The sequence below is a fragment of the Tauraco erythrolophus genome, chromosome 9 (genome assembly GCF_009769465.1).
Source record: "Tauraco erythrolophus isolate bTauEry1 chromosome 9, bTauEry1.pri, whole genome shotgun sequence".
Taxonomy (NCBI): domain Eukaryota; kingdom Metazoa; phylum Chordata; class Aves; order Musophagiformes; family Musophagidae; genus Tauraco; species Tauraco erythrolophus.
In genome coordinates this window covers 12,068,894-12,088,559 of record NC_141473.1, presented here as the reverse complement: position 1 = coordinate 12,088,559, position 19,666 = coordinate 12,068,894, and positions in this window count along the sequence as shown.

The following is a 19,666-nucleotide window of genomic DNA, read 5'->3' as shown; positions in this document are numbered from 1 at the left end:
GATGAAAACTGGATTCCTCATGGAGCAAAAGCTTGTATGTGATTTGAGATTAGCACTGTGCATTACGATCAAACTTAACGAACACAGTGGTTTTAGTCTTTTTTTGTACCCTAATATGCGTGTGTTACAATAGGATTCTGCTTGGTGAAAAAAGAAAGCAGATAGAAGGAGTAAAACTAAATTGTGCCCCAAGGATAAACTTTTGGAAATATTTCTGTGGATTACAGCAATGGGTATTGCGTAAGAAAGAAAAAAAGTTTGCCCTGAGGTGCCTAAACTATTAAAGCATTTGTAAAAGTAGGACTTGTCTGTCTAGAAATTTATTGCAATGTCCACTTCTGACCAGAGGAGAGAAAGTATGGATGCATTATAAAATCATAGTCACCTACAGGAGCCTGTGGACTTGGAGGGTTGTGAGGTCATGTAACTCAGTGTGAAAAATGTAAGAGGTTACAGATGATATCTTCAAATTATTTGTTTATCTTGCAGTTGTGTGAAATTAAGTTTCCTGAGAGGTGTGAGTGACAGTATTTAGTGTAAGAGGATCTGGTCTTCTAGTTGTTTGTTCTTTGTGACAAACCAAACTAGCACAAACTTGACCAAAACTGCAATTGTGCAGCTTTCTAATTAGAGTGCTCTCTTCAGTGTATTTGATGGATTGGGGGGTTATAAAAGAAAAGAAATAGAACTATCTTGGTTGTGAGATACAGGGATTTCCTTGTAGCGACTCATGGAGGGGAGTTTGCACTGGACTTTGATCCACAGCTGCCAAGAGTTTCTCTTGAGCCACAGCATCTTTCTTTGGCTCGGTCCTTAAGGGACCGGAAAGGCAGGAGGTATTCACACCACTCAGCTCAGCCAGCTGAGGCTTTCCCCTTAATCACATTCCTGCTGTGAGTTGCTTTTTGGAGAACTCTGTATGGATGCCGGAAGCCTTAAAACAAGGCAAACCCAACTCGAGCTTGGCTGACTAATTGTGGTGCCCCAGTAGAGCAGTGAATAGCAAACTTAGGTGATTACGCCTGCATGCAAATTCTTTGTGCGGTGGGGCTGGGCATGTGGGTCTTCTCAGCGCTGTGCAAATAACACCCAGATAACAATTCTCTGTTTAGTTCTCAGCTCACTGTTCAGATTGCAGTCGTATTTAAACATTCTATCTGCATAGTGGCTTAACCTCTAGAAAGACTTGGGCTGTGAGATTATTATTTTTTAAAAAAACTTTTTAATACACACAGTGTAGATGCTGCAGTATGTTATCTTTCTCCTTTTAAGATGTTTTGTCCCTTACTGATAGGAGAGCTGTTGGTGTTCACCCTTTCTGGGGACAGTGAAGCCCTTTGTATGAAATGGTTGGCACGTAGTAAATGAATGAAGGTTTTGGCATTGATTTATTAATGTGTCCAGAAACCACCTGTGTGTTTTGGGTTCTCAAGCAGTTCAATTTGTCTGCCTTCCATCTTAAGAAAATAAACAAATGCACGCGCATCCTCATTTGTTTCTCCTACCCACCATCCGTAGGTAGGCTTCAGAGTCAGTCAAATCAAAATATTCTCAAATTAGGGTTTCTTTTGTGTTTGAAGAAAGAACTTTGCTAGCAAGGCTTCTGTTATAAATAGCAGGTAAGTGCACCTGCCCACCTGGGCTCTTCTTTTTAAGTGAGGCTGTGGCAGTTAAAGTTTGGAAGTAATTTTTAGGCACCGCAGAGATAGACTGCCTGTGGGCAGAGCTGCTCATCTGCGTCACCCACCCTCACCAAAGTAGCTGGAAACGCTTGGGTGAGAGCGTAGCTGAGCCCTGGCACTCGAACGCTCCAACAGCCTCTCCCGCTGAAATAACCTTTTCCTCATGGAGCAGAAACAAGTGCTCTGCTCACTTCTGGGCTCAGGTTGCCTTCTGTTACTCATCCTCACCAAAGCTTCTCTCTGAACAAGCCGTTAGGTCTAACCGCACTTTGAATCAGTCTGATTCCACCACTAAGGACAATGTTTGTACAGCTATGTATTTTTAATCCTGTTGAAAATTATGCTCAATTCAGATGCAATAGATGTTCAAAGTTCTTGTTAAAGGTTGCTTGGGACACTTTAAATAGTTGTGAAGATATCCAGTTGACCGATTTTCCTGCCTCCAGAAGCAGTTGCGTACCTGTCAGAAATTGTCTGGTTGTGAGAGGATTTTGAAATTGAAGCTCTATTCACATCATCTGATGCTGTATTTCTTGGGCAAAAATAGGTCTTTTCCCTGCTTTGATTTTTATTCTTTAACTTTTTCATATGACCTCTTTAATACCTTGCTTGGAAAAGATAATCTAGATTAGTCAAATACCTGAGCTTTACCGATAAACGTAGGTGCTCATAAGTGGCGATGTCCTCTGAAAGAGTTACTTTAGTTTAATTTTTCAAAGGTCCAATCAAAAGATAATTTGGGGAAGGGGCTTGTTTTCTTTTCAAATGTTGATTTTAAGTGATGTCACTGGTAGTTAACTTAACCTAGCTTGAAGTACTCTAACTCCTTCAATAAATACATTGCCAAGGCAATAACCTTGGTAAGCGTGAACCATTTGGGGTTTTTACTGGTTGATTTTATATAAGCATGAATGTAAAGTGAGAGTAAAATGATTGTGTATAGAGAGGATTTTTCTTAAACATTGTATTCTCTGTTCATATGAATATGAACTTGTCTGATCTAATTCAGCAGTGTGCTTGTTAAAAGGACTGTTCTTAGATACTACAATACCTGGATAACAAATATGGTGAAAATCTTCCGGGTTTAGATGTGGAATGATGCAGTTAGTCTTTTTGTGCTGTTTCTGTCCTGTTTTGAAAAGAGTTTGAGTTTTACTCAAGCTTTCTTGAGGTAAGTTGATAGGATTTTATAAATCAGAAAGATCGAGATTCTTATTCAGACTTCACTTATTTTGAATTCAAAACTTACTCGTTTCTATTAATTTTGTTGTTTGATTGGGGTTTTAGCAGAATTAAATTTTGTGCTCTAAGCAATGCTAGAGCACACCAATTAAATCTTTATTGTATATTTGAGTTGCCTTACTGAGAGCTCTATAAATTAGTAAGAGATTTTAAGGATGTTATCACTAATAACTTGAGTATGTATCAGTTGGGGGTTTGTGGGGTGTTTGTTTCACTTAAAACACTAAAAATAATTTATTAAGTGTCTTAAGTTTCTCCAGTCCTGCAAGCAGAGTTGTAGTAACTGATTTTGTATTTTGAAAAATCAAATTACAAGCCAGGTGCAGTCCTAGGTAAGCATTGTTTGTAGTAAAGCAGCTCAGTCTAGACTTAGTTCTAACCTGCAATGTTGCCTCCTTGCAGCTGGTACAGCAATGAGCTGCTACAAAGCAGTGTTTCCTCAGTAACGTGTTCAGCTTTTCTTTGATAAGGGTGTGCTTGAATTGTTTTTGTGATGAATGTGTGAAAGAGGAGGGTGTGTAACTTTTCCAGTTTTAGGAAATGTTTTTTGTATTAAGAGATTTAGAGAAAATATAGAAGATGAGTGAAATGATTATACATAGAGAGAATTTTTCCTTAAACATTGGGTTCAAGATGTAGGCCACATCTGTAATCATGTTTTTAGAAATGAGTCCATATTAAATCGATTCTCTGCCAAGAGCATCTGGTTGCACTTTATGTACGTGTTTTCTTTCACAGAGAAAGCAAACCATATGACATAACCCCAGTCAGATAAAAATGATTGTTTATAATACTTTGTTTATTTATATAACACCACAAGATGAAATACATCTTCATCTGAAAAACCTTACAGCAGATTACAAAGGTAAGCAGATGACATCTGCATTTCCAGATGGCCGGCCTAGGGTACTGTGTAACGTGGTTAATAAGCCCTGCTTAAAGGGACATAAAATTAGTAGCTGAATTTCTAGTTGAATGGGGGCTAATAATTCCAGGTGCCTTCATGGGTCATGTCCTACATCCTGCAGTGGCCCCGCAATGCTGGTAGCACTCCTGAAGCATTGCATGGGTTCAGGAAGAGCAATACAGTGCAGTGACAAACCTTCACAGACACCATGCCTTTTAGGACCGATAGCAAACCCTTGGTACTGCTCACTGCTGTGAGTAAAATTTGGGAGCCATGATTTACTTTTATTAAAATAGACTGCACAGTAGTTGTTTGCATTGATTGTTCAGAATAATTTTCAGCAGATTGATCTTAATTATGCTCTTAAAAGTGGCTGCTTCACTAACAAAACAAGCTCTGTCTGGGGCTTGTGAAAGGTCCAGCCTCGGTTCAGCCTTTGGGTTCAACTTGGGAAACAGCTGAAAGAATTGGAAATACCTTGTGACCATTAGAGACATAATTTCCTGTAATAAAGAGTGTTGGGCTGCGATGCACTTGGAGCAGGAGGAGCTATGCAGTGGGGTTTTGGCTGTTGTAATCCTAGACAACGGATCTCTTCAGCATGTGCCTACCAACATATTTAAGGGTGTCAGCCGTGTCTTTCCCACATGGAAGTTGGACCACCTTCAGCTGTGGAAAAAGCTGTAGATGAAGCAATGTTTAACTGAGCATGTATAGTACTGTGCTCCTGATTTTGAGATATTTGGAAGGAGGGATTTCCATGTGGGCCAGCAGACAGTTATTTCAGAAATAGCTTCTTGTGTCAAAAACTTGATGGGAGCTTTTATGCCCTGCAAGACCCTGTGTGCCAGTGAGGGATGTACTAGGGAGGGAGGCAAATGTCATCTGCTGTAGGGTTTATTTCTTCTCTTATCAAGCTCTGATCAAACATGCACAAGGAAAGGATGTTTTAACAATTTGTACCTAGATAAAATAACCTGGTGGGGTCATCAGTCTCATTTGAGATCCAGGGTGTCTTTCATTTTGGATTTTTTAATTGATTATTCATATATCAAAGTTGCTTAGAATTGCAGTATTCAACAAGTAATACTTTTTTCCGACTCTTTCCATTTCAACTGATCGGCTTATGTGTTAACAGCATAACTTTTTTTTTTTGACTTAGTCATGAGAATGGCAGTGGTTTAGAATAAATTTTTGCTGCAATACCAGAACAGAACAGGAATTTAAATACTGTGACTGTTAGACTTTTTAAAATTAGACATCCTAATTAACAGAGCTAAACATGACTTAATTACTTAATGTAATTAACAGAATACCTATTACCTTTTTAGTTGCTAGGCTAAAAGGTTTTTAGCCGAGTACAAGCTTCTGCTGAGTATGATGACCCTTTAAAAGCTTTTGGGACTCTATCCAGCTGGCAGCTTGGCATTGCTGAACAGATGTGGCTGGTCTCTGGAGAACTGGTCTGTACTGCTAGCTTTATTAATTCCTGACATTCATATTGATCTGTGGGTCCAAACAAAAGTAGAGGGTTTCATGTGGAAGTGGCATAATGTGTAAGTGTTGATCTCTTCCTGATATGTTCAGGGTATATTTTGGTAGGTCTAACAATAGTCTTAGCAGCTCTTATTTGTTGTTTGTACACGTGTGTGTTTTACTGTTTCTTGGCTTCATGTTCTGTTCTCGGTGATTCATAGAGCATCAAAATGCACAGAAATCATGTTCTCAGCACTTTGGAAGACCTCTCCAGATAATTCTGAACACTGCTTGTTCACGGGAAGCAAGTGGGCGTGCTGGAGGAGCATTCAAGTTTCCTGAAAGTGCTCATGATTACTGAGGAACTGCTTTGCAACTCTCTTATCAGAAGAGAGTTTTTCTTCCAAATATTATTTAATAATTAAAATCTTGAGGTTGGGAGGAAGTACGTTTTCCTGTAATAAGGACAGATGGTGTTGAAAAAGCAATTGAAAATTCGTGCTGATGGACAGGAGTTTGATTTCTCCTGAAATCTAATTTATATCTGCAAAAGATGAGCCGTAGTAAATTGAGAGTAGTAGTATGACAATAAACTTGAATCATGAATGACAGATTTTTCTCGTAGTCTGGGGAGACTTATAGTCAGATATTCTGTGTATGGGAAGTCTTTGTGGGCCACTCATTGATGTATTTATTATAAAAGTACTAAATTGAAGATTATTTTTTTTAATGCTTGTCAAATTTAAGAGGAAACTTGGAATAGTTTAGGAGTTGATGAATAAGAACAGTATGACCAGAAGTTGGCATATTGGAGACACTGATCACAGGCAGTTGCAGACAGTGTTCGGAAGGTTATCAGCAGAGGATACACTCTGGCATAAATAAACATGCTAATTACTGCAACAAAGGCACTGCACCAGTGCACATTGCTGACCTTATCCCAAGAAACGTACAGCACTGGCCAATTTCTGATACAATTTGGGGAAAACATTTATTTAAATACTTACTGAAAACATATGTTTGGGAGACTTTTGTGGGTATGTTGAAGTCTTTAAAAAAATAATTAAAAAATCCTAAACTGTAATTATAATAGCTGATTGTTTATACCTTTTCAATCCTTGGTCTCTAAGACTGTGCTTTGATAATCTCTGCAAGGGAAGCTGGTGAGAAAGGGGATTCACATTGAGACCACCCAATAGTCACTGACTAGCAGTCATGGCAATATGTATGTTTTCATTTAGTATAAACATTTTGAACTTAATGACTTCCTGTTTCTAAGGACGAGAATAGTCGTGCTGTAAAAATGAGGAGAGGGATTATTAAAGCAGGAAACTTGAGTACATGACTCGCTTTGCTAGTAAGCCTATAGATTGATGCAAGCTCAGGAGAAAGTTGTTGAGATGTTACGATAGTAGAACTTGCAATTCCTAAGGTGTTTGTCAAGCAGTTACAGTGCCAAACTTGCGCGTTTTGGCAAGCAGAAATGAAACAAGCAACAAGAGCTTGTTGGATGGAACAGCAAATGGGGAAGGAGCGGATGGCCAGGAAGACAGTGAGGGGAGAATACTGACAGTGTGTTACGTAGCGTCTTGACCTAATAAAACGTTACACTGGATAGGATTTCTGTTTAACTAGGTAGCAAGTCTCGGTTTACATTGCCAAACCCAATCTGAATAGATAAATATTACTATAAAAAAGTAAAAAGAAAAGCTTAGGTTAGACTTAAATCATTGAAACATTCAACAGTTGGACTTAAGTAGATGATGTCAGTTAATTCTATCCTATTTTGCTCTCTTTTCTAGTGGAATTTGATGTGCAAGTTCTCAACGTTGCAGTGCTGTAGAAGCAGCATGTAAAAATTACTATTTATTTTGTTTCTTGAGTTTAGCAGTTTTAGCAGTAGAAGCAATTAAGTTGCAAAGATCAGTAAGGGCTTGTGTAAATTGACTGAGATGCACGTACTCAGGAAATCTTACATTTCTGTAAAACTGTTTTATTTTAGACCTGGACTTGGATTAATTCTGCTGGCCTTTGACATATATTTCGTGCAGTCTTCCATCACCACTTTATGTAGCACTTTCTTTGATCAGTGCATGTTTTCTTCCCTTTTTTAAGTTTGTTTTTTTTTTTTTAAGGGATCAAAGCGTGTAAAAGAAATGCTGTTAGCCAAAGTTGAGGATCTTGTTAGAAAGGCAGCTACTGAGAGGTGAGGAGAGGGATGACATGGTTTGATCTAACTTTGTAAGAGCTGGAAGCGGGGAATCAAAACCAAATGAGGTCTCATCCTTCCTTTCTTGAGGGAGGAACGTATAAAACTAAATAGCATCCTTTTTGTATAGCAGTACTTTACATTCGTACCATTGGAACTGTACGCTTGAGGATCATTTCAACTTACGGTTTTCAAGGAGGAAAAACAGTCTCTTCCCAAAAGGACTTTGCTAGAAGTGTGCTGGAGGAGCCTGTGGGAGTGAGTCAATTTGACTAAGTTGCAAGTAATGTTCCATCTCAACTGAGAAAAAAGAAAAAAACCCTTGATTTCTGAAGGGGAAAGAAAGGTTAACTAGCCACATTCTTACACTCTAACTTCTGTTTTCTAGAAAACTTGACCTGTGTATTGTGAAACAGAAGTCTCTTCTAGAGTCGAAACGTAAGAACTTCCTTTTACTTTTGGTGGCAAAATAAGTTAAACTATTTGAGCAATCTTCTAAAGCTTTGCACAGTCCAGGCATTAATCAAAGTAGGGGTTCGTCTTCTGAATGTAAGTAAATTTGGGTATGTTCTTGTTTACATTGTCTGTAAACTGACTGTAACACTTATGTATCGATTTTAATGGTCCTGTTTGTTTGGGTTTTTTTTTGTTTCCTCTTTGGAAAACCAGAATCCCTGTGGTCAATGACAAACCAGGATTGCATCAGTAAACTGTTATACTAGCTATTGCAGCAAAAACTGACAGGATCTGTCTTTTGTCTCAACCTGGCGATCCAACCAGGCAAAACTGTGCAGCAGCAGTATTTTCATTGGACTGACCGGTAGATCTATTCCAGTTATCTACCATTTAAGAAGTTGTGCATTTGTTTTCCTGTATTGGTATTTTTATAGAATTTCTTCATATCTTAAAACTAGTATAATCTCAAAGTGAAATTTAGTGTCTTGTGTTTTACCTGTAAGTGACACAAGGTCTTAGAAATCAAAGCTGGGCAAGAGGGAAGCAAAGACAGCATAGGTAGGTAGACATTCTTGTTGCATTTATACCTGAAATAGCTACTTTCATTATGTAGCCACTGAAACTCTCTATTTGTTCTTTTCCAACTGATAGCCAGAATTTCTCAAGTTGTGGAACTGTCTCATTAGAAGCCTAATCTGCCCTTAATAACATTGTCTTGAAACGTGTTTTCACGTACGCTGAAATTTGGCTTTATAGCATGGGCAGTGGTGTAAGGAGTTTCTCTAGTACCAGGCACAGAGACATGGCATGTCTCACCTGGGCATTCTCATCTGCTTCTACTTATTCAGTTTTAGACCTTCCTTTCATATGTCTCTTGATTTCTGCATGGTTTGCTTGTTCTGCAAGAAAGATATAGTCTGAAATGAAGAAAATCCTATCTGCTAAACGTGCCTGGAGTGCATGTTAGGGACTCGTTTCCACAGCAGGCGTTAGGAGGTTAGTTACAGGCATGCCTTCCTCTCTCTGAAGCGCTAATTGCCCCTCAACACAGGAATTTCTGAGTGCAGCCTTCGTTTATGAACATTTTGAATACAAAATCAATCACACTTTGCTTGAACGACAATAATGTGGTAAACAAAGTATTGTTACTTCTAGTGTTTCTTAGCAAGGCAATAAGCAGCAGTGTTCTTTTCTTTGGGGAAATAGGATTATTCATCTGGATTGGAATGTCTTATAGGATATGTTTTGTAAGGAAAGGCTTTGAAACTCAACAGGAAAGAAATGCTAAATATGTATATATCCCATTGAATACAGAATGGTATCTTAAAGAAGTGTGTTCTTGTCAAAGACGAGATCAAAGTTATTTGACGTTTCCACATTATGTTTACAGCTAAAACCATCGTTCTGGTTTGCATTCAGAGTGATGCATGTGACAGGCCATTATCTGGATTATTCAATGTGTATAATCAGGCATTTACTTTCTTTTCCTTTCAGAGTATTTCTGCAAGGGTTTTAAAAACTTGAAGTAATAATGTTCTATGTGCTTTCATATAGCATTTGCATAATTAATTTGAGAGATTGGTCAGAAAGATTTATTTTGAAGCCTGTGTGCCTAAAAATAGGTTCCATTGATTTATAGACAGAGATGGTTATTGACATACAGTCTGCAGTGGAATAGCATAGTGAAATAATATTCTGGCCTGCAGTAACGTATTTGGGATTTCAAGCTTGGGCTGTTATCTCTGGGCTGCTGGCCTTCAGGCAAATGCTTTCGGAAGTAGATTCTTAACACTGATGTTTCAATGTACATCGGCATTTTCCTTTCAAAAAGTAGACAGTTGTGCAAAAAGAATTGTCCCTGCCTAAACCGATGCAGCACTTATGCAAACCAAGGACTGTTCTCTCTGGAGCTGAAATTAGCCTCACTTGAACACCTGTATTGAAAGTGCTTTAGAAAGATTTTTATTTTCAATTCACAATCCAGATTTTATTGAATGTAAGGAAGACCTGGGTATGTTTTGAAAAGTGAATTCAAGATAACTTTTCTTCCTTTAAAACCCTGTGTATACTCAGAGAGAAACTGTCTCGCTGTGTCATGAGAATGATGGATAACAAGACTTGTTTTGCCTCTTACAGACACACACATATGCAACCTCCATTGCTAAGCAGGGGGTTGTGTGGCTGGTTGGTAGAAGGAATGTTTAATTTCAGAGTTTCAGAAGTGTACCACGTACCTCTGAAGTTTTAATTTCTCCAAAGAATTCTCATTATTTTGGCCCGGAGGACCTCATCGTGTGGAACTCGTAGTGTAGCTGCCCTTTGGGCCTGTCCGCGTCCTGAGTGTGATCCCTGCATGTGTGGTATAGCACCAGCTTGGAAAGGAGCATCTGAAGCAGCCCTGTGCCATCAGCACGGCTGGTGGGGAGGCTTGGGGGGATCCACCCCAAAGTCCAGTACTCATCAGAGCAGGGAAACCTGCTTGGGCTTCATGGTGTGGAAGCCCCTCCTGAAAAGCAGCACCTTTTGCCTGACTCCCTTTGAGTTCTTGGAAAGAAATACTTGCTGCCTCACTGGTTAAAAATTTGTTTTCCCTCTGTAAGAGGAACCACGAGATGTGAGCAGTCAGATTTTTTTTTTTTTTTTCAAGAAGTCATAGAAGAACTGCAGCACGCATGAACGAACAGACTATATAAAAGTGCCAACTGTATTAGAGGTTATTTTTAGTGTCTCTTCCTGCGCTGTTGTTGAGAGGAGTAGGCTGGTGCTGGTGGGGAGCGGGTGTGCATCCTGCTTACACCTCTGTGCTCTCCCTCCTCAAATGGAAGGGTGTGCCTCACCAGTGAGGTTGCTAGTTAAATTGGTAGTTCAGGATGCTCAAGATTAAGGAACTGAATCAGTTTGGAGGGATTTTGCTTCATGCACCTTCTGCAGCTGGTGCTGTGTTTGCTATAGAAGCAGCACAAACCCAGGAATTTTGTTCCCTCTGATTCTGCCCTGTTTCCTTAGAAACTAATTTCATACCATAGCTGCAAGACAGAGAATCGAGTTGATCCATGTTCTCTCTGTTAAAAACATGTAAAATCAAATTGATGCACACTAAGTGCAAATATATTGGTCCCTCACTTCTTTGCAGATTCTTCTCTTCTCTGCAGTGAATCTTCTCTTACTGATCAGTTTCCAACTCAGATGCTTCAGAGAACAGAGCCCATTAGGCTGTGATTGCTCTTCCTTTGATTAAGCTGCAAAGAGTTGTCATTGCTGGAAGTAAAACTTATTTTTAGTAACTTGCACGAAACGTTCAGCTTATGTCTCAAGAAAAGGAAGTTCAGTTGCCTAATTGATTATTGTCCATGCCTTCACTTCTAAGAGAAAAAAAAATTACAAATTCTAAGGCAAATTTCAACAGCTTGAAATGACATAAAAGGGGGGAAAAAGTCCTTGTTAGTGAAGGTATTGCTCAACTGCTAACAGATCTCCTGGGGTTTTGTTTCTGATAAATAATTTGGCAATGCTTCCCTAAAGCAGTGATGTGTTGCGTCTTTACTATGCTTCAGCTAATTGTGATGCCAAACTGTGTTTGTTCATACCGATGGTCCTTTGTGGGTTTTGGAGATGAGGAGGAAAAACTAGGAAGGGATAATGTTGAATCAGTCTAGAAACTGGCAACTATGAAATCAAGCAAGAAGAACGTTTGATTTTGTTAATGTGTCATCAAGTCCTCATTATGTAAACGCAGAAGAGGTAAAAGTTGTCAAGGGAAGTGTTTCTGCCCTGGGTTTGTTCTCTTAACTATGCTGGTCCAGGCATTTGTGTGGCCACAGAGCTTTATGCAAAGCTTTAACTCTCTCTTTTGCGTTATTTTGTACGTGATGGTATTTATTTTTCACATGGGCATGTTCAATTACATTTTTAATTCATTACTACCTCTACACTGTGCATTTCCTGCTTTAATGAATTTACTGAGGTGGTGGCGTGCAGCCTCCTGCATGTCTGTAATTGGACTTCTGCTCCTTGGAATTCCAGAAGAGCCACTGAAGAGTCAAGAAGATACTTGATGTGATCATCAAAAATCATTACACCTCTGAAGGGTCACTTCTTTGAATTAAATGCAGAGTTCAACTTCAAAATAAACAACAGCAGGTAGTCCTCTGTAAGCAACCATCCCTCTAGAAAGGTATTTTCTTCTAGTACATGTTTTCTGATCTATGTTACAGTATAGTTCTACATTAGCATTTTCTCCTTATCACAGGTATTAAATTAGCTCCTTATACTGAATTAAATTTTGGAATTGATCAGATGTTTGGGTCAAGCATCACAAAGCATCGGGAACCTTCAATTCCTTATTAAAAAGTTAGCTGCATGTTGTGTGTTGCTCATCTCTTTCGTTAATTTTCTCTGCAACAAGGGGTCAATCTGACTTTCATTGAAACTCGATGCAGGTGTCTGGTGCGTGTCAAGTGGAGCAGAGTAAAGCTGCAAAATAGCTTTTAATGATAAGCTATCGTTGATTACCTTTGATCGAAAGAGATAGTGTGCCTTGGAAAACAGGGTTGTAAAGTGCACTAAAAGGGAAACGTTATACATCAGCTCAGATAAAACCAGGTGGGTTTTAAGAACATGTGGTTGAAACTAAAAACCAGTTTGAGGTAGTTGCTTGTCTTTTGCAGTTTGCACTTTTTCTGCACGTCTTCCTGAGCACACTTGTGTCTGAGGTGTTGGGAAGGAAGTCACAGCACGGATGTTTTGATGGAATAGAGGTGCAGCAGTTCTGAACTAGCAGTGAGCTACAAAGAGGAGGGAGGGACACCATCAAAATGAGTTTGACTTCAAAAATAAACATTTGTCTATGTTCCTTTTGAAATTTGTCTCTGATCTTAGTTTGGCAATAGTTCATTTTATTTGCAAAACTGCCACTTTTGCTGTCTAAATAAACACTTTGGTACAATTGCTACTGTCCGACTCCATCATACATGAACTTTCATGCTGTTTTTAAGGGCTTTTGTGAAGAGGTGAAATTACTATTTTTCCCCTCAGTTTTCACTTTTTTAAAAAGAAAAAAGGCAGCACTAGAAAATGGTAAGTGAAGAAGCTGTATGACCTTAGTAAAGGTCACAAGGAAGACTGAGCGCTCCCCAGAGGGCACAATAATTTTTTTTAAGAAAACAAGAACTTAGCAAATAACTGTGCAGACAAGACAGGAAGATAGCAAGGAGATTTTCTTTGTTCATGAACAAATTTAACTTTCTTCTCAGTAAAGTAAATACAGTCCAGATGGCTGGAAAGTACAAGATGCTCCCAGGGGTTAGGGTGGAGGTTGGATGAATTAAGCTTTTGTAGAAGTCAAAAGTGAACAAGTGAGATACAGAGTGTGTTTTTTTTTTTAAAAAAAAAGTGTAGTTGGTTTCTATTCTTTCTCAGATTTGAGAGCTGGATTGAGCCTTTGATGATAGTGATTAAATTAAAGAATATGAAGAAGCAAAGTTTCCGTTTATAATATCAGAATAAAGTAGGAAGAATACTGATAAAATCCTGTTTTTCTTTCACCAATGAAGTTAAAATACAACTTGTTTTAGTAAAGAAGGGGCGTGGTACTTTGTAGCTGATGAAAGATGTTTAAAGATCTATATGTTTACTGATCTTTATTACTTTTGCAGCAGTAGTAGCGTCTTGAATCCAGCCGTGTCATTACCCATAAATAAATAACAAAGAAAATAGTACTATACATTTGAAGTTTATGTTGTGAAAAGCATTCTGATCATCTGTTGTCAGGCACAGAGATTCCTCATGGGAGGTTGTGCCATGCCTTGATGTGACTGGGCTGATTGCCTCAATCGCTATTGGGAATGTGGGAAAAATCTTCTTCAGCCCCTCAAAACTTCAGCTGCAGGGCTTCCTCCTTGTTTCTGTCTTGTCTTCTCATGTTCAGGCACTTTGTGAGACAAGTTTACAGTCTTAGAAAGAGATGCAGAGTGCTGGTAACCTTGCTGGAAGTGCTCAGAAGTAATGTTGCTGAAGTAGAATAGGAATAACACTTCAGCTTCGTAGCTGAAAGGCAAAACTGCATGCTAGTGCAGGTGTATAGGTGCTGTAGATTTGATGGCGTAGGAATAAAAACAACATAGTATTAAGGGAAAGGATGAGGTTGGAAAAGAATCAGTGACTGCTCAGGCAGTCAAAGCATTAAGTTAGCAAGCATCACTTAGTAAAAATTTGCTGAATGGACATTTTTTAGGAGTGGAGTGACAAAGTTTGCAAAAACCATGCTCTGAGTTGAAATGTAGTGTGAGGACGGGCTAGATCTTATTGTTACTTTATATGAAAAAATATGAAAACATTCCGTATGAAACTTGACTTACTTTTTATCCTTAGACTAGTATCGTGTGGATTTGGTGTTGAGCAACATGGTTTAGGGACCCTGACAGTGCAGGGTGAATGGTTGGACTCGATGATCTTGAAGGTCTCTTCCAACCAGACGATTCTGTGATTCTATCGCTATACCAGCACTATAACTGCAAATGTTTATTTTTTTTATATGAAAGTCTAGTGAGAATGATGTATCAAATACACATACCTGAGTGAGTTAGGAAGTTGGTCTTGTTTCCTTGTGTGAAAGATGGAGTTCCAGGGAGCAGAAGTCTTGCTCCCTGAAGTACCCGTTCCTTTCTTGAAGCTTTGATGCCATAGTGGGTGTCTTGGGTGGAGTAGGAGATAGACAGTCTGCAAACTGCACTGAGAAGTTGCTTCCAATTGCGAATTTGAGGCAATGAAAAATGTAAAAACATTCTCTAGGGCTAGATAGGTGCAAAGCTATTTCCTAGTGGTAAACTAGTCTATTTATGATTTATAGGAGGGTAGCCAAAGCAGTGCTTGTGGGCAGTTCTCATACCAAGAGCACACGTGGCAATGGAGGAGGAGGAGCAGGCCAAAGATTAAGTGTTGTAAGTGCAGGGGATGGTGCTGAAAACTGAACACAGAAATAGGAGCGACGCATGAAAGGAGGGAGCTGCATGGAGTGGAAGGTGGGATTTCTTACAGCCGTTGGCAGTCTTGACATTTTGGAATGGGTATGTATTGGTGAGAGTGGGATCCTGCCAACCACAAGGAAAGATTGGTTGGAGTGGATGGCTTCCAGTGACAAGCTGAGAGCAACTTTTGAAATGTGGAGTGAGTGTGACACATTAGTAGGTGAAACCTGATGACAATAATGAGATTGCAGCAAAAGCGAATGATTTGGAGTTGACGCTGAAAGACTGGTAGAAAATGAGAAAGAGATTTTTGTCTCAGGGACAAGAAGAAAGCAGGAAGCCTGTTCTAACAAAAGGTGAGAAAGGACTCATGAAAGGCTTTCATGTTTCCTTTTATTTTTAAAAAGGAATGTAAGATACATTTTTTTTTTTTTTCTTTCAGTTTGAATTCTGAAGAGTATGAATGCCAGAATATATGTGGAGTGCATCAAAAAAAGTCAAGGTGAAAAAAAGATTAGGATGCAAGTTCAGGGGCATTAAATAGCAGCTGGAAAATGCTAGGTATATTTTTGTTCACAATTACCCAAACCTTGGACATAGCTTGAAAATTATTTTGTTAAAATGTATTGTGTAGCTTTAACATATGCTTTTCCATTTTCATAATGAAAGCTAAAGGAGCACTGTCCACCTCCCCTTGATAGGCTTTCTGAAGCCACAGTCAGCACTTGTATTTTGTCTGGCTTGAAGTACTGTCACTGGAAGAGATGCAATATATTAACAAATATGAATGAATACAGCTTGACTAATGCTGATCTCACTAGGGATGTCACCTCATTTTAAGGGAGCAAGGGGAGCAGAAGTATGTAATGCTGAAATTATTTTCTTGCATTTGATTTGGCCCTCAATCTTGAGTCTAAGTTCAAATAGTAAAAGGAGCTGTGGGCCCTTTCTCCCAGCCATGCTCCCCCCCAGCCTGTTGTGCTCCTGTACACTGGCAAAACACGGGAAGCTGAAAGGTCCTTGATGTCTCGGTACCAGCTATAAACATCAATGCGCTATCAACATTCTTCTGGTAACAAATCCCATACTTAATCCAAAACACAGAACTCTTCTAGCTGCTAAAAAAGAAAACTAACTCTGTCCCAGTCAAAACCAGGACAGGCCATTTCCCACTACTGGGACTGTGTTTATGTGAAAATTTAATAATGCATTACTTAAAATGCTCCATCTGAAACTATTTTTACAGTCTTGCTCAGAAACGGTTAGTAATTAGAGCAGATACCAGACAGCAGCTGTATTCTTTACAACACTGAATTATTGAGCATTGAGCCTTTAACAGCGAGATTTATCAGATGACAACGGTAAAACAGAAAAACAATTATTATTATAAATTGTGTGAATTAGCATTTTCATTTTCATATGTATTTAGTTTAGCCAGAAGTACTAATTAAAGCTTTTCAGGTAGTCTTCAATAGCTTTGATCTGTAACATTTTTCTGAAATCAAGCTCTGCTTTCTTATCAACACCAACTTGCACTGATTGTAGTGCCAATTCAGCTTGACTATGAATGTTACGTAGGCTTCACCTGTGGAGTAGTTTCTTGCCATTCTGAACATGCGTCTTGGTGCAGCGACTGTAGGAAAAGATAAAAATGGACTGTATGTTTTAATGAAAACCAGCAAATTGTTTCTTGCAGAGCTTGATCTTACGATGTTCTAACTGTGGAAACGTGTGGTGTGCTCTAAGTGCTGCCTTGCCTTACAGTCTGCAGAGCTTGGGTGGTTCTCTGTAGCATCACCAGTAAGATTAAATTGAAAAGCTTTTGGTGGATGTTTTACTATAGGACACTGACAGTGATAAAAATTAAAAAATAGTTTTTGAGTCATCTTCTAAATCTGAGCACAGACTTTGGCATATCAGCTGATATGTTTTTTTGGTTGTCTAGTTAAGATAATAACTGGAAAAATAATTTTTGCTGTACTGTTTGTAATTAAACCAAGCTGCTTCTTTGTATACTTTATGTTTAAATCTTCAGCATCATCTGAAAAGGAGAAGGGTTCATATGTTTGTAACTTTAGAAAAGTTAAATTCTTCAAGACCAAGAGTGTGCTGTGATGAAAGCTCAACACCTTGACAGTTCAGTGTGCATCTTTTCGAAAGAAGATACAGAGATGCAATAGTTCAAATAAAGCCTGGCTGGAATTCTTCAGCTTCCTGTCCAGTAACTTCTGGTAAATGGTTTTGGATGTGAAAATATTATGGGAGACTTGCAATGGCTACTTTATCATTTATCATCTCAGAAGATTAAAGTACAGTATAGACACATTTTGTTTATGACGACCTCTTCTTCCGTGGTGCCGTTGCGATGAGTTTGTTGTCAAAGCTTTGTGGCCCTGTTAGTCCGCACATGTGACACCAGAACCATATCCCATTTTTCTTTTTGAAGAGCATGGAGGATTTTTCCATGTTCTCTCCTAAAAGGGGAATTCCAACATTTGAAGTCTTGTAATTGTAAGAGTGGTTTCCTTGACTACCAGGGTAATAATCCTTCTGCCATAGATTTTAAACACCCTCCCACATAAGCAAAGTCTTTTAACGTCTCTATCTGAAGTTAAGATGTTGTCTGTCTTCTCTGCCCTCCAAAATTCTGGACTTATTTGGCACACTAACTCCATAAAGCTTTGCCTTTCATGGGTTTTGTTTGTTTTGTTTTGTTTGTTTTTTCTTCTGAAAACAATTTGGTCTCTTTGTAGCACATTTCAGTGTTCTTCTGTTTTTATGACCTGTTCCCCTTGCTTTCCTTCAGCTGCAATGGAAAGAATTAAGTACAGTTGTAGCCCTGATTAAAATCTTGGCTTAATTGAGTTGCAAATTTGCAATGACAGATATTTGTCAGGGTGCCGATGATTAGTACTTTTTAGCATCCCTGGTGCCTTCCTGAATTCTGATGATACTCTCTGGTTTTACTGTTGCTTATGTTCATTCCTTCTCTTTTTCTCTCTTTGCAGCATGAAGCTCGGCACAGGGTGTAAATTGCTTTCTCCATGATAGTGACTTGTTAATTAGCTGTCAAGAAAATTAAGTCCCTTTGTAAGGCTTGTCTTGCCTTCCCTTGGGACATCTCTCATACTTGGTCTCCTCATGCAGGTCTGAAGGCTGGTAGACCGTGAGTAATAAGTGTCTCAGATGCTGAGTTGTAGTAAATACACCTTGTGGCCCTGGTATGACGCTTCTGTGTCCTATTATATCATCTATTTTGTATGCTGAGCGCAGAGAGTGGAAAAGATGGAAATATGGTTAGATTGTCAGTTGTTTCCAATGAAGAAATCTCCGTTTGGTGGAACTGTTTGCATTCCTGTGGTCAGTGGTATAAGGAAATACCATGTTATGAAAAATTCCCAATTGTTTCCTTAAGGGCTCTTAGAGTTGCGCAATCTTTTGATGGTTTTGTTTGTTAAAGAAAGAAATTAGTTGCCAGCTCTTCAGTTTCGAACTCAAAATTCTCTCAAATATTTACTAGGGCTTTGCTTTTTATACTCGAGGTTTGGATTCAAACCAGAAGTGTGTTTTCCTTATATATACTGATCAGCCATTATAATACAAGTAGTTAAAGATGATTATATTCTCATCCCAGGGAGTGTTTCTTTGGGATATCCCATCAGTTCCTTGACTATCCATCATTGTGATTACTCATAGTTTCTGGATGCAGCGCTAAAATGTTGCTTCTCTGAGCATGGGAGGGATAGCTCTGAAATAACCAATTCCCAAGAAGAGAAATGGTATCTGACACACAAATCCCTTTGTCCTACGGGCTGAAGTCCTCATTTAACATTTAATTTGTACTTGCATTTTCAATATCCTGTTAGGATTTGTGTAATATGTCTGATTTCTGACATATGCATGAATTCAGATTTATTCCAAATTTTTTTGAAGCTGCTCATATTCAATGTTTGTTTTACTGCTGTCATATCTTGAGTTAAAATCCGTCTCTCTTCCTAATTTGTTCATCCAAGAATGTCTCAGTTATTGTTTTCCCTGATCTGATAGCTGGCTTTGAGTTGGTTCTTTACTATGTGACTGTTATTCCTTTTCAGATTTTCTTTTTTTCCATTCTTGATATGATCTACATCATCGTTACTGGATGTATAATTTTATATTGGCTGTAAAGGCATTCAGGTAATGAACGAGAGCTGAGAACATGGCCTGAACAGTGCTAAGCGCAGTGATGGCAACTGCTGTCCAGGGCCTATGTGAAAGTTTCTTGCCCGTACTCAAAGAGTGGGTAGCATGGGATGAAAAGACCCCCAACAGATTAAGCAAAGTGATTTAGGTCAGGGCACCAAATATCATAGTAGTTTTACAATTGTCGAGGGGTTTTTGTTGTGTGTTTTGTTTGGGGTTTTCTTAATAATGAGAGTTTTAAATCGGAGAGGGAGGAAGAGCTTGTCAAAGTGCATTGAGTGATAGCGAGAGGGAACGTAAAGAATAAAGGGATTGTAGCAAAGAGCTTGTGACAAAGGTCAGAAGAAAATCTGCTCAACAGACTATGATGTTGGAAGTGTCACGGTTCCTGGCTTCGTCTGTTTCCCCCGCTGCCTCCTTAGCTGAGAGCTGAAGCAAGCTGGCCATCGCTTACCTGGGGCTACGCTGGCTTTCATCAAAGGGAGGGGTGCTGTGCAACTTGGGGGGCTAAGGCAGCCTTAAACACCATTGTAAATGGGCACCTCTG